Here is a 15,863-nt window from a genome sequence, read left to right on the forward strand (position 1 = left end):
ATTTGACTTCTTTCACACAGGAGTCTTTGGGGTTAAATTACCATAGTGTCCAAGGAGTACTGGAATGCAGGGTAGCTATCCCACATTAAACGAAATGAAGCTACTATTGGATCTATTTCACTGATTTCCAAAACTGATTTTCTGGGTTCTTTCAACTGCCATGAAGTGACTCATTGCCAATGCGGCTGTTATTCATACCACTCACAGCAAGAAGGCTAAAGGACTTTCTTTGCTCTTAACTTTCTGAACTGAATGTCCTCCTCATTTCGTGTACTTCTACGTGCTTTTTAAAGTGAAATAGAGGTTTTCATTCAAATAAGAGCAGGAAGGCGAATGATGTGTCTGTCTCACATTCTTTCCCTTAAAGATCCTAACCCTAACCCTAGCCCTAACCCTAACCCTAACCCTAGCCCTCACCCTAACACTAACCCTAACCCTAACCCTAATCCTAACCCTAACCCTATTCCCAACCCTAACCCTAGCCCAAGCCCTAACACTCACCCTAACCCTAACCCTAAAGCACACGTTCAAACAGCAGAAGTGAGATTTAGCGAAATGTTGTTTGCCCTCACTTCACTGCAACGTATCTTGTACTGCTGCTGTTTCGTCTGCCTTGCCGAAACACCTTTCTGACAGCTTTCACATAGCACTATGTGAGAACATTGTTTAGATGCTCTTTATCCCTCAAAGAAGAGCAGGGAAGCTCCAGGTGGCACTAAGTGACTTGATTTCTAAAATGGGATTTGTGAATCCTTCCAAATAGAACTAAGTCTGGGTTTCTCCAAGATACACTTTCTCACAAAATGAGGGCAGGGAACGAGGTCTTCTTTCCATTTGACTTCCTTCACACAGGGGACTTTGGGGTTAAATTTCCATATTGTCAAAGGAGTGCTCGAATGCAGGCAGCGATCCCCCATCAAATGAAATGAAGCTGCTATTGGACCCATTTCACTGATTTTCCAAAAATGATTTTCTGGGTTCTTGTAACTGCCATGAAGTGACTCATTGCCCATGTTGCTGTTATTCACACCAGTCACACCAAGAAGGCTAAAGGACTTCCTTTGCTCTTACCTTTCTGAACTGAATGTGCTCCTCATTCCTTGTACATCTACGTGCCTTTTAAACTGAAATAGAGGTTTTCACTCAAATAAGAGCAGGAAGGCGAATGATGTGTCTGTATCACATTCTTTCCCTTAAAGATCCTAACCCTAACACTAGCCCTAACCCTAACCCTAACCCTAACCCTAGCCCTCACCCTAACACTAACCCTAACCCTAACCCTAACCCTAGCCCTCACCCTAACACTAACCCTAACCCTAACCCTAATCTAACCCTAACCCTATTCCTAACCCTAACCCTAGCCCAAGCCCTAACACTCACCCTAACCCTAACCCTAAAGCACACGTTCAAACAGCAGAAGTGAGATTTAGCGAGATGTTGTTTGCCCTCACGTCACTGCAATGTATCTTGCCCTGCTGCTGTTTCGCCTGCCTTGCCGAACACCTTTCTGACAGCTCTCAAATAGCACCTTGGGAGAACATTGTTTGGATGCTCTTTATCACTGAAAGAAGAGCAGGGAAGCTCCAGGTGGCGCTAATTGACTTGATTTCTAAAATGGGATTTGTGAATCCTTCCAAATAGAACTAAGTCTGGGTTTCTCCAAGATACACTTTCTCACAAAATAAGGGCAAGGCATGAGGTCCTCTTTCCATTTCACTCCCTTCACACTAGGGACTTTGGGGTTAAATTTCCCTAGTGTCAAAACAGTGTTGGAAAGCAGGGTAGCTATCCCGCATTAAACGAAATGAAGCTAAAATGCGATCTTATTACACTGATTTTCCAATCCTGATTTTCGGAATTCTTTCAACTACCATGGAATGACTCTTTGCCCATGCTACTGTTTTACAGGCCATTCACAACGAGAAGGTTAAAGGACTTCCTTTTCTGTTAACTTCCTGAACTGAATGACCTCCTCATTCCGTATACAACTAGGTGCCATTTAAAGAGAAACAGAAGTTTTCACTCAAATAAGAGCAGGTAGGCGAATGATGTGTCTGTCTCACATTCTTTCCCTTAAAGATGCTAACCCTAACCCTAACCCTAACCCAAACCCTAGCCTTAACCCTAACCCTAACCCTAGCCTTAACCCTAACCCTAACCCTAACCCTAACCCAAGCCCTAAAGCACACGTTCAAACAGCAGTAAGTGAGATTTAGCAAGATGTTCTTTGCCCTCAGTTCACTGAAGCCTATCTTGCACTGCTGCTGTTTCGTCTGTTTTCCGAAACACCTTTCTGCTAACTTTCAAATAGCACTATGTGAGGTCATTGTTCAGATGCTCTTTATCACACAAAGAAGAGCAGGGAAGTTCCAGGTGGCGCCAATTGACTTGATTTCTGGAATCGGATTTGTGGATCCTTTCAAATAGAACTAAGTCTGGGTTTCTCCAAGATACACTTTCTCACAAAATAAGGGCAAGGCATGAGGTCCTCTTTCCATTTCACTCCCTTCACACTGGGGACTTTGGGGTTAAATGTATAGTGTCAAAGTTGTGTTTGAAAGCAGTGTAGCTATCCCGCATTAAACGAAATGAAGCTACTGCTGGATCTATTTCACTGATTTTCCCAAACTGATTATCTGGGTTCTTTCAACTGCTATGAAGTGACTCATAAGCCATGCTGCTGTGATTCATACCAGTCACAGCAAGAAGTCTAAAGGACTTCCTTTCCTCTTAACTTTCTGAACTGAATGTCCTCCTATTCCGTGTACGTGTACGTGCCTTTTAAACTGAAATAGAGGTTTACACTCAAATAAGAGCAGGAAGGCGAATGATGTGTCTGTCTCACATTCTTTCCCTTAAAGATCCTAACCCTAACCCTAGCCCTAACCCTAACCCTAACCCTAACCCTAACCCTAGCCCTCACCCTAACACTAACCCTAACCCTAACCCTAATCCTAACCCTAACCCTATTCCCAACCCTAACCCTAGCCCAAGCCCTAACACTCACCCTAACCCTAACCCTAAAGCACACGTTCAAACAGCAGAAGTGAGATTTAGCGAAATGTTGTTTGCCCTCACTTCACTGCAACGTATCTTGTACTGCTGCTGTTTCGTCTGCCTTGCCGAAACACCTTTCTGACAGCTTTCACATAGCACTATGTGAGAACATTGTTTAGATGCTCTTTATCCCTCAAAGAAGAGCAGGGAAGCTCCAGGTGGCACTAAGTGACTTGATTTCTAAAATGGGATTTGTGAATCCTTCCAAATAGAACTAAGTCTGGGTTTCTCCAAGATACACTTTCTCACAAAATGAGGGCAGGGAATGAGGTCTTCTTTCCATTTGACTTCCTTCACACAGGGGACTTTGGGGTTAAATTTCCATATTGTCAAAGGAGTGCTCGAATGCAGGCAGCGATCCCCCATCAAATGAAATGAAGCTGCTATTGGACCCATTTCACTGATTTTCCAAAAATGACTTTCTGGGTTCTTGTAACTGCCATGAAGTGACTCATTGCCCATGTTGCTGTTATTCACACCAGTCACACCAAGAAGGCTAAAGGACTTCCTTTGCTCTTACCTTTCTGAACTGAATGTGCTCCTCATTCCTTGTACATCTACGTGCCTTTTAAACTGAAATAGAGGTTTTCACTCAAATAAAAGCAGGAAGGCGAATGATGTGTCTGTATCACATTCTTTCCCTTAAAGATCCTAACCCTAACACTAGCCCTAACCCTAACCCTAACCCTAACCCTAGCCCTCACCCTAACACTAACCCTAACCCTAACCCTAACCCTAACCCTAGCCCTCACCCTAACACTAACCCTAACCCTAACCCTAATCTAACCCTAACCCTATTCCTAACCCTAACCCTAGCCCAAGCCCTAACACTCACCCTAACCCTAACCCTAAAGCACACGTTCAAACAGCAGAAGTGAGATTTAGCGAGATGTTGTTTGCCCTCACGTCACTGCAATGTATCTTGCCCTGCTGCTGTTTCGCCTGCCTTGCCGAACACCTTTCTGACAGCTCTCAAATAGCACCTTGGAAGAACATTGTTTGGATGCTCTTTATCACTGAAAGAAGAGCAGGGAAGCTCCAGGTGGCGCTAATTGACTTGATTTCTAAAATGGGATTTGTGAATCCTTCCAAATAGAACTAAGTCTGGGTTTCTCCAAGATACACTTTCTCACAAAATAAGGGCAAGGCATGAGGTCCTCTTTCCATTTCACTCCCTTCACACTAGGGACTTTGGGGTTAAATTTCCATAGTGTCAAAACAGTGTTGGAAAGCAGGGTAGCTATCCCGCATTAAACGAAATGAAGCTAAAATGCGATCTTATTACACTGATTTTCCAATACTGATTTTCGGAATTCTTTCAACTACCATGGAATGACTCTTTGCCCATGCTACTGTTTTACAGGCCATTCACAACGAGAAGGTTAAAGGACTTCCTTTTCTGTTAACTTCCTGAACTGAATGACCTCCTCATTCCGTATACAACTAGGTGCCATTTAAAGAGAAACAGAAGTTTTCACTCAAATAAGAGCAGGTAGACGAATGATGTGTCTGTCTCACATTCTTTCCCTTTAAGATGCTAACCCTAACCCTAACCCTAACCCAAACCCTAGCCTTAACCCTAACCCTAACCCTAGCCTTAACCCTAACCCTAACCCTAACCCTAACCCAAGCCCTAAAGCACACGTTCAAACAGCAGTAAGTGAGATTTAGCAAGACGTTCTTTGCCCTCAGTTCACTGAAGCCTATCTTGCACTGCTGCTGTTTCGTCTGTTTTCCGAAACACCTTTCTGCTAACTTTCAAATAGCACTATGTGAGGTCATTGTTCAGATGCTCTTTATCACACAAAGAAGAGCAGGGAAGTTCCAGGTGGCGCCAATTGACTTGATTTCTGGAATCGGATTTGTGGATCCTTTCAAATAGAACTAAGTCTGGGTTTCTCCAAGATACACTTTCTCACAAAATAAGGGCAAGGCATGAGGTCCTCTTTCCATTTCACTCCCTTCACACTGGGGACTTTGGGGTTAAATGTATAGTGTCAAAGTTGTGTTTGAAAGCAGTGTAGCTATCCCGCATTAAACGAAATGAAGCTACTGCTGGATCTATTTCACTGATTTTCCCAAACTGATTATCTGGGTTCTTTCAACTGCTATGAAGTGACTCATAAGCCATGCTGCTGTGATTCATACCAGTCACAGCAAGAAGTCTAAAGGACTTCCTTTCCTCTTAACTTTCTGAACTGAATGTCCTCCTATTCCGTGTACATGTACGTGCCTTTTAAACTGAAATAGAGGTTTACACTCAAATAAGAGCAGGAAGGCGAATGATGTGTCTGTCTCACATTCTTTCCCTTAAAGATCCTAACCCTAACCCTAGCCCTAACCCTAACCCTAACCCTAACCCTAACCCTAGCCCTCACCCTAACACTAACCCTAACCCTAACCCTAATCCTAACCCTAACCCTATTCCCAACCCTAACCCTAGCCCAAGCCCTAACACTCACCCTAACCCTAACCCTAAAGCACACGTTCAAACAGCAGAAGTGAGATTTAGCGAAATGTTGTTTGCCCTCACTTCACTGCAACGTATCTTGTACTGCTGCTGTTTCGTCTGCCTTGCCGAAACACCTTTCTGACAGCTTTCACATAGCACTATGTGAGAACATTGTTCAGATGCTCTTTATCACACAAAGAAGAGCAGGGAAGCTCCAGGTGGCACTAAGTGACTTGATTTCTAAAATGGGATTTGTGAATCCTTCCAAATAGAACTAAGTCTGGGTTTCTCCAAGATACACTTTCTCACAAAATGAGGGCAGGGAATGAGGTCTTCTTTCCATTTGACTTCCTTCACACAGGGGACTTTGGGGTTAAATTTCCATATTGTCAAAGGAGTGCTCGAATGCAGGCAGCGATCCCCCATCAAATGAAATGAAGCTGCTATTGGACCCATTTCACTGATTTTCCAAAAATGACTTTCTGGGTTCTTGTAACTGCCATGAAGTGACTCATTGCCCATGTTGCTGTTATTCATACCAGTCACACCAAGAAGGCTAAAGGACTTCCTTTGCTCTTACCTTTCTGAACTGAATGTGCTCCTCATTCCTTGTACATCTACGTGCCTTTTAAACTGAAATAGAGGTTTTCACTCAAATAAAAGCAGGAAGGCGAATGATGTGTCTGTATCACATTCTTTCCCTTAAAGATCCTAACCCTAACACTAGCCCTAACCCTAACCCTAACCCTAACCCTAGCCCTAACCCTAACACTAACCCTAACCCTAACCCTAACCCTAACCCTAGCCCTAACCCTAACACTAACCCTAACCCTAACCCTAATCTAACCCTAACCCTATTCCTAACCCTAACCCTAGCCCAAGCCCTAACACTCACCCTAACCCTAACCCTAAAGCACACGTTCAAACAGCAGAAGTGAGATTTAGCGAGATGTTGTTTGCCCTCACGTCACTGCAATGTATCTTGCCCTGCTGCTGTTTCGCCTGCCTTGCCGAACACCTTTCTGACAGCTCTCAAATAGCACCTTGGAAGAACATTGTTTGGATGCTCTTTATCACTGAAAGAAGAGCAGGGAAGCTCCAGGTGGCGCTAATTGACTTGATTTCTAAAATGGGATTTGTGAATCCTTCCAAATAGAACTAAGTCTGGGTTTCTCCAAGATACACTTTCTCACAAAATAAGGGCAAGGCATGAGGTCCTCTTTCCATTTCACTCCCTTCACACTAGGGACTTTGGGGTTAAATTTCCCTAGTGTCAAAACAGTGTTGGAAAGCAGGGTAGCTATCCCGCATTAAACGAAATGAAGCTAAAATGCGATCTTATTACACTGATTTTCCAATCCTGATTTTCGGAATTCTTTCAACTACCATGGAATGACTCTTTGCCCATGCTACTGTTTTACAGGCCATTCACAACGAGAAGGTTAAAGGACTTCCTTTTCTGTTAACTTCCTGAACTGAATGACCTCCTCATTCCGTATACAACTAGGTGCCATTTAAAGAGAAACAGAAGTTTTCACTCAAATAAGAGCAGGTAGGCGAATGATGTGTCTGTCTCACATTCTTTCCCTTAAAGATGCTAACCCTAACCCTAACCCTAACCCAAACCCTAGCCTTAACCCTAACCCTAACCCTAGCCTTAACCCTAACCCTAACCCTAACCCTAACCCAAGCCCTAAAGCACACGTTCAAACAGCAGTAAGTGAGATTTAGCAAGATGTTCTTTGCCCTCAGTTCACTGAAGCCTATCTTGCACTGCTGCTGTTTCGTCTGTTTTCCGAAACACCTTTCTGCTAACTTTCAAATAGCACTATGTGAGATCATTGTTCAGATGCTCTTTATCACACAAAGAAGAGCAGGGAATTTCCAGGTGGCGCCAATTGACTTGATTTCTAGAATCGGATTTGTGGATCCTTTCAAATAGAACTAAGTCTGGGTTTCTCCAAGATACACTTTCTCACAAAATAAGGGCAAGGCATGAGGTCCTCTTTCCATTTCACTCCCTTCACACTGGGGACTTTGGGGTTAAATGTATAGTGTCAAAGTTGTGTTTGAAAGCAGTGTAGCTATCCCGCATTAAACGAAATGAAGCTACTGCTGGATCTATTTCACTGATTTTCCCAAACTGATTATCTGGGTTCTTTCAACTGCTATGAAGTGACTCATAAGCCATGCTGCTGTGATTCATACCAGTCACAGCAAGAAGTCTAAAGGACTTCCTTTCCTCTTAACTTTCTGAACTGAATGTCCTCCTCATTTCGTGTACTTCTACGTGCTTTTTAAAGTGAAATAGAGGTTTACACTCAAATAAGAGCAGGAAGGCGAATGATGTGTCTGTCTCACATTCTTTCCCTTAAAGATCCTAACCCTAACCCTAGCCCTAACCCTAACCCTAACCCTAGCCCTCACCCTAACACTAACCCTAACCCTAACCCTAATCCTAACCCTAACCCTATTCCCAACCCTAACCCTAGCCCAAGCCCTAACACTCACCCTAACCCTAACCCTAAAGCACACGTTCAAACAGCAGAAGTGAGATTTAGCGAAATGTTGTTTGCCCTCACTTCACTGCAACGTATCTTGTACTGCTGCTGTTTCGTCTGCCTTGCCGAAACACCTTTCTGACAGCTTTCACATAGCACTATGTGAGAACATTGTTTAGATGCTCTTTATCCCTCAAAGAAGAGCAGGGAAGCTCCAGGTGGCACTAAGTGACTTGATTTCTAAAATGGGATTTGTGAATCCTTCCAAATAGAACTAAGTCTGGGTTTCTCCAAGATACACTTTCTCACAAAATGAGGGCAGGGAATGAGGTCTTCTTTCCATTTGACTTCCTTCACACAGGGGACTTTGGGGTTAAATTTCCATATTGTCAAAGGAGTGCTCGAATGCAGGCAGCGATCCCCCATCAAATGAAATGAATCTGCTATTGGACCCATTTCACTGATTTTCCAAAAATGACTTTCTGGGTTCTTGTAACTGCCATGAAGTGACTCATTGCCCATGTTGCTGTTATTCACACCAGTCACACCAAGAAGGCTAAAGGACTTCCTTTGCTCTTACCTTTCTGAACTGAATGTGCTCCTCATTCCTTGTACATCTACGTGCCTTTTAAACTGAAATAGAGGTTTTCACTCAAATAAAAGCAGGAAGGCGAATGATGTGTCTGTATCACATTCTTTCCCTTAAAGATCCTAACCCTAACACTAGCCCTAACCCTAACCCTAACCCTAACCCTAGCCCTCACCCTAACCCTAACCCTAACCCTAACCCTAACCCTAGCCCTCACCCTAACACTAACCCTAACCCTAACCCTAATCTAACCCTAACCCTATTCCTAACCCTAACCCTAGCCCAAGCCCTAACACTCACCCTAACCCTAACCCTAAAGCACACGTTCAAACAGCAGAAGTGAGATTTAGCGAGATGTTGTTTGCCCTCACGTCACTGCAATGTATCTTGCCCTGCTGCTGTTTCGCCTGCCTTGCCGAACACCTTTCTGACAGCTCTCAAATAGCACCTTGGAAGAACATTGTTTGGATGCTCTTTATCACTGAAAGAAGAGCAGGGAAGCTCCAGGTGGCGCTAATTGACTTGATTTCTAAAATGGGATTTGTGAATCCTTCCAAATAGAACTAAGTCTGGGTTTCTCCAAGATACACTTTCTCACAAAATAAGGGCAAGGCATGAGGTCCTCTTTCCATTTCACTCCCTTCACACTAGGGACTTTGGGGTTAAATTTCCATAGTGTCAAAACAGTGTTGGAAAGCAGGGTAGCTATCCCGCATTAAACGAAATGAAGCTAAAATGCGATCTTATTACACTGATTTTCCAATACTGATTTTCGGAATTCTTTCAACTACCGTGGAATGACTCTTTGCCCATGCTACTGTTTTACAGGCCATTCACAACAAGAAGGTTAAAGGACTTCCTTTTCTGTTAACTTCCTGAACTGAATGACCTCCTCATTCCGTATACAACTAGGTGCCATTTAAAGAGAAACAGAAGTTTTCACTCAAATAAGAGCAGGTAGACGAATGATGTGTCTGTCTCACATTCTTTCCCTTTAAGATGCTAACCCTAACCCTAACCCTAACCCAAACCCTAGCCTTAACCCTAACCCTAACCCTAGCCTTAACCCTAACCCTAACCCAAGCCCTAAAGCACACGTTCAAACAGCAGTAAGTGAGATTTAGCAAGACGTTCTTTGCCCTCAGTTCACTGAAGCCTATCTTGCACTGCTGCTGTTTCGTCTGTTTTCCGAAACACCTTTCTGCTAACTTTCAAATAGCACTATGTGAGATCATTGTTCAGATGCTCTTTATCACACAAAGAAGAGCAGGGAAGTTCCAGGTGGCGCCAATTGACTTGATTTCTAGAATCGGATTTGTGGATCCTTTCAAATAGAACTAAGTCTGGGTTTCTCCAAGATACACTTTCTCACAAATAAGGGCAAGGCATGAGGTCCTCTTTCCATTTCACTCCCTTCACACTGGGGACTTTGGGGTTAAATGTATAGTGTCAAAGTTGTGTTTGAAAGCAGTGTAGCTATCCCGCATTAAACGAAATGAAGCTACTGCTGGATCTATTTCACTGATTTTCCCAAACTGATTATCTGGGTTCTTTCAACTGCTATGAAGTGACTCATAAGCCATGCTGCTGTTATTCATACCAGTCACAGCAAGAAGTCTAAAGGACTTCCTTTCCTCTTAACTTTCTGAACTGAATGTCCTCCTATTCCGTGTACGTGTACGTGCCTTTTAAACTGAAATAGAGGTTTACACTCAAATAAGAGCAGGAAGGCGAATGATGTGTCTGTCTCACATTCTTTCCCTTAAAGATCCTAACCCTAACCCTAGCCCTAACCCTAACCCTAACCCTAACCCTAACCCTAGCCCTCACCCTAACACTAACCCTAACCCTAACCCTAATCCTAACCCTAACCCTATTCCTAACCCTAACCCTAGCCCAAGCCCTAACACTCACCCTAACCCTAACCCTAAAGCACACGTTCAAACAGCAGAAGTGAGATTTAGCGAAATGTTGTTTGCCCTCACTTCACTGCAACGTATCTTGTACTGCTGCTGTTTCGTCTGCCTTGCCGAAACACCTTTCTGACAGCTTTCACATAGCACTATGTGAGAACATTGTTTAGATGCTCTTTATCCCTCAAAGAAGAGCAGGGAAGCTCCAGGTGGCACTAAGTGACTTGATTTCTAAAATGGGATTTGTGAATCCTTCCAAATAGAACTAAGTCTGGGTTTCTCCAAGATACACTTTCTCACAAAATGAGGGCAGGGAACGAGGTCTTCTTTCCATTTGACTTCCTTCACACAGGGGACTTTGGGGTTAAATTTCCATATTGTCAAAGGAGTGCTCGAATGCAGGCAGCGATCCCCCATCAAATGAAATGAAGCTGCTATTGGACCCATTTCACCGATTTTCCAAAAATGACTTTCTGGGTTCTTGTAACTGCCATGAAGTGACTCATTGCCCATGTTGCTGTTATTCACACCAGTCACACCAAGAAGGCTAAAGGACTTCCTTTGCTCTTACCTTTCTGAACTGAATGTGCTCCTCATTCCTTGTACATCTACGTGCCTTTTAAACTGAAATAGAGGTTTTCACTCAAATAAAAGCAGGAAGGCGAATGATGTGTCTGTATCACATTCTTTCCCTTAAAGATCCTAACCCTAACACTAGCCCTAACCCTAACCCTAACCCTAACCCTAGCCCTCACCCTAACACTAACCCTAACCCTAACCCTAACCCTAACCCTAGCCCTAACCCTAACACTAACCCTAACCCTAACCCTAATCTAACCCTAACCCTATTCCTAACCCTAACCCTAGCCCAAGCCCTAACACTCACCCTAACCCTAACCCTAAAGCACACGTTCAAACAGCAGAAGTGAGATTTAGCGAGATGTTGTTTGCCCTCACGTCACTGCAATGTATCTTGCCCTGCTGCTGTTTCGCCTGCCTTGCCGAACACCTTTCTGACAGCTCTCAAATAGCACCTTGGAAGAACATTGTTTGGATGCTCTTTATCACTGAAAGAAGAGCAGGGAAGCTCCAGGTGGCGCTAATTGACTTGATTTCTAAAATGGGATTTGTGAATCCTTCCAAATAGAACTAAGTCTGGGTTTCTCCAAGATACACTTTCTCACAAAATAAGGGCAAGGCATGAGGTCCTCTTTCCATTTCACTCCCTTCACACTAGGGACTTTGGGGTTAAATTTCCATAGTGTCAAAACAGTGTTGGAAAGCAGGGTAGCTATCCCGCATTAAACGAAATGAAGCTAAAATGCGATCTTATTACACTGATTTTCCAATACTGATTTTCGGAATTCTTTCAACTACCGTGGAATGACTCTTTGCCCATGCTACTGTTTTACAGGCCATTCACAACAAGAAGGTTAAAGGACTTCCTTTCCTGTTAACTTCCTGAACTGAATGACCTCCTCATTCCGTATACAACTAGGTGCCATTTAAAGTGAAACAGAAGTTTTCACTCAAATAAGAGCAGGTAGACGAATGATGTGTCTGTCTCACATTCTTTCCCTTTAAGATGCTAACCCTAACCCTAACCCTAACCCAAACCCTAGCCTTAACCCTAACCCTAACCCTAGCCTTAACCCTAACCCTAACCCTAACCCTAACCCAAGCCCTAAAGCACACGTTCAAACAGCAGTAAGTGAGATTTAGCAAGACGTTCTTTGCCCTCAGTTCACTGAAGCCTATCTTGCACTGCTGCTGTTTCGTCTGTTTTCCGAAACACCTTTCTGCTAACTTTCAAATAGCACTATGTGAGGTCATTGTTCAGATGCTCTTTATCACACAAAGAAGAGCAGGGAAGTTCCAGGTGGCGCCAATTGACTTGATTTCTGGAATCGGATTTGTGGATCCTTTCAAATAGAACTAAGTCTGGGTTTCTCCAAGATACACTTTCTCACAAAATAAGGGCAAGGCATGAGGTCCTCTTTCCATTTCACTCCCTTCACACTGGGGACTTTGGGGTTAAATGTATAGTGTCAAAGTTGTGTTTGAAAGCAGTGTAGCTATCCCGCATTAAACGAAATGAAGCTACTGCTGGATCGATTTCACTGATTTTCCCAAACTGATTACCTGGGTTCTTTCAACTGCTATGAAGTGACTCATAAGCCATGCTGCTGTGATTCATACCAGTCACAGCAAGAAGTCTAAAGGACTTCCTTTCCTCTTAACTTTCTGAACTGAATGTCCTCCTATTCCGTGTACATGTACGTGCCTTTTAAACTGAAATAGAGGTTTACACTCAAATAAGAGCAGGAAGGCGAATGATGTGTCTGTCTCACATTCTTTCCCTTAAAGATCCTAACCCTAACCCTAGCCCTAACCCTAACCCTAACCCTAACCCTAACCCTAGCCCTCACCCTAACACTAACCCTAACCCTAACCCTAATCCTAACCCTAACCCTATTCCCAACCCTAACCCTAGCCCAAGCCCTAACACTCACCCTAACCCTAACCCTAAAGCACACGTTCAAACAGCAGAAGTGAGATTTAGCGAAATGTTGTTTGCCCTCACTTCACTGCAACGTATCTTGTACTGCTGCTGTTTCGTCTGCCTTGCCGAAACACCTTTCTGACAGCTTTCACATAGCACTATGTGAGAACATTGTTTAGATGCTCTTTATCCCTCAAAGAAGAGCAGGGAAGCTCCAGGTGGCACTAAGTGACTTGATTTCTAAAATGGGATTTGTGAATCCTTCCAAATAGAACTAAGTCTGGGTTTCTCCAAGATACACTTTCTCACAAAATGAGGGCAGGGAATGAGGTCTTCTTTCCATTTGACTTCCTTCACACAGGGGACTTTGGGGTTAAATTTCCATATTGTCAAAGGAGTGCTCGAATGCAGGCAGCGATCCCCCATCAAATGAAATGAAGCTGCTATTGGACCCATTTCACTGATTTTCCAAAAATGATTTTCTGGGTTCTTGTAACTGCCATGAAGTGACTCATTGCCCATGTTGCTGTTATTCACACCAGTCACACCAAGAAGGCTAAAGGACTTCCTTTGCTCTTACCTTTCTGAACTGAATGTGCTCCTCATTCCTTGTACATCTACGTGCCTTTTAAACTGAAATAGAGGTTTTCACTCAAATAAGAGCAGGAAGGCGAATGATGTGTCTGTATCACATTCTTTCCCTTAAAGATCCTAACCCTAACACTAGCCCTAACCCTAACCCTAACCCTAACCCTAGCCCTCACCCTAACACTAACCCTAACCCTAACCCTAACCCTAACCCTAGCCCTCACCCTAACACTAACCCTAACCCTAACCCTAATCTAACCCTAACCCTATTCCTAACCCTAACCCTAGCCCAAGCCCTAACACTCACCCTAACCCTAACCCTAAAGCACACGTTCAAACAGCAGAAGTGAGATTTAGCGAGATGTTGTTTGCCCTCACGTCACTGCAATGTATCTTGCACTGCTGCTGTTTCGCCTGCCTTGCCGAACACCTTTCTGACAGCTCTCAAATAGCACCTTGGGAGAACATTGTTTGGATGCTCTTTATCACTGAAAGAAGAGCAGGGAAGCTCCAGGTGGCGCTAATTGACTTGATTTCTAAAATGGGATTTGTGAATCCTTCCAAATAGAACTAAGTCTGGGTTTCTCCAAGATACACTTTCTCACAAAATAAGGGCAAGGCATGAGGTCCTCTTTCCATTTCACTCCCTTCACACTAGGGACTTTGGGGTTAAATTTCCCTAGTGTCAAAACAGTGTTGGAAAGCAGGGTAGCTATCCCGCATTAAACGAAATGAAGCTAAAATGCGATCTTATTACACTGATTTTCCAATCCTGATTTTCGGAATTCTTTCAACTACCATGGAATGACTCTTTGCCCATGCTACTGTTTTACAGGCCATTCACAACAAGAAGGTTAAAGGACTTCCTTTTCTGTTAACTTCCTGAACTGAATGACCTCCTCATTCCGTATACAACTAGGTGCCATTTAAAGTGAAACAGAAGTTTTCACTCAAATAAGAGCAGGTAGGCGAATGATGTGTCTGTCTCACATTCTTTCCCTTAAAGATGCTAACCCTAACCCTAACCCTAACCCAAACCCTAGCCTTAACCCTAACCCTAACCCTAGCCTTAACCCTAACCCTAACCCTAACCCTAACCCAAGCCCTAAAGCACACGTTCAAACAGCAGTAAGTGAGATTTAGCAAGATGTTCTTTGCCCTCAGTTCACTGAAGCCTATCTTGCACTGCTGCTGTTTCGTCTGTTTTCCGAAACACCTTTCTGCTAACTTTCAAATAGCACTATGTGAGATCATTGTTCAGATGCTCTTTATCACACAAAGAAGAGCAGGGAATTTCCAGGTGGCGCCAATTGACTTGATTTCTAGAATCGGATTTGTGGATCCTTTCAAATAGAACTAAGTCTGGGTTTCTCCAAGATACACTTTCTCACAAAATAAGGGCAAGGCATGAGGTCCTCTTTCCATTTCACTCCCTTCACACTGGGGACTTTGGGGTTAAATGTATAGTGTCAAAGTTGTGTTTGAAAGCAGTGTAGCTATCCCGCATTAAACGAAATGAAGCTACTGCTGGATCTATTTCACTGATTTTCCCAAACTGATTATCTGGGTTCTTTCAACTGCTATGAAGTGACTCATAAGCCATGCTGCTGTGATTCATACCAGTCACAGCAAGAAGTCTAAAGGACTTCCTTTCCTCTTAACTTTCTGAACTGAATGTCCTCCTATTCCGTGTACATGTACGTGCCTTTTAAACTGAAATAGAGGTTTACACTCAAATAAGAGCAGGAAGGCGAATGATGTGTCTGTCTCACATTCTTTCCCTTAAAGATCCTAACCCTAACCCTAGCCCTAACCCTAACCCTAACCCTAACCCTAGCCCTCACCCTAACACTAACCCTAACCCTAACCCTAATCCTAACCCTAACCCTATTCCCAACCCTAACCCTAGCCCAAGCCCTAACACTCACCCTAACCCTAACCCTAAAGCACACGTTCAAACAGCAGAAGTGAGATTTAGCGAAATGTTGTTTGCCCTCACTTCACTGCAACGTATCTTGTACTGCTGCTGTTTCGTCTGCCTTGCCGAAACACCTTTCTGACAGCTTTCACATAGCACTATGTGAGAACATTGTTTAGATGCTCTTTATCCCTCAAAGAAGAGCAGGGAAGCTCCAGGTGGCACTAAGTGACTTGATTTCTAAAATGGGATTTGTGAATCCTTCCAAATAGAACTAAGTCTGGGTTTCTCCAAGATACACTTTCTCACAAAATGAGGGCAGGGAACGAGGTCTTCTTTCCA

At 43.5% G+C, this 15,863-nt stretch overlaps 1 long non-coding RNA gene across 1 annotated transcript; it reads left to right on the plus strand.

Annotated features, from left to right (window-relative positions):
- Positions 1 to 6,986: 6,986 nt before the first annotated feature.
- LOC143646007 (uncharacterized) lies at positions 6,987 to 11,954 on the plus strand. The gene is made up of 3 exons (XR_013157218.1): positions 6,987 to 7,061; positions 9,428 to 9,556; positions 11,927 to 11,954. It is a non-coding gene; the product is annotated as an uncharacterized LOC143646007 (long non-coding RNA).
- The last annotated feature ends 3,909 nt before the right edge of the window (positions 11,955 to 15,863 follow it).

Source organism: Tamandua tetradactyla, chromosome 9 (assembly GCF_023851605.1).
Source record: "Tamandua tetradactyla isolate mTamTet1 chromosome 9, mTamTet1.pri, whole genome shotgun sequence".
Classification (NCBI taxonomy): Eukaryota; Metazoa; Chordata; class Mammalia; order Pilosa; family Myrmecophagidae; genus Tamandua; species Tamandua tetradactyla.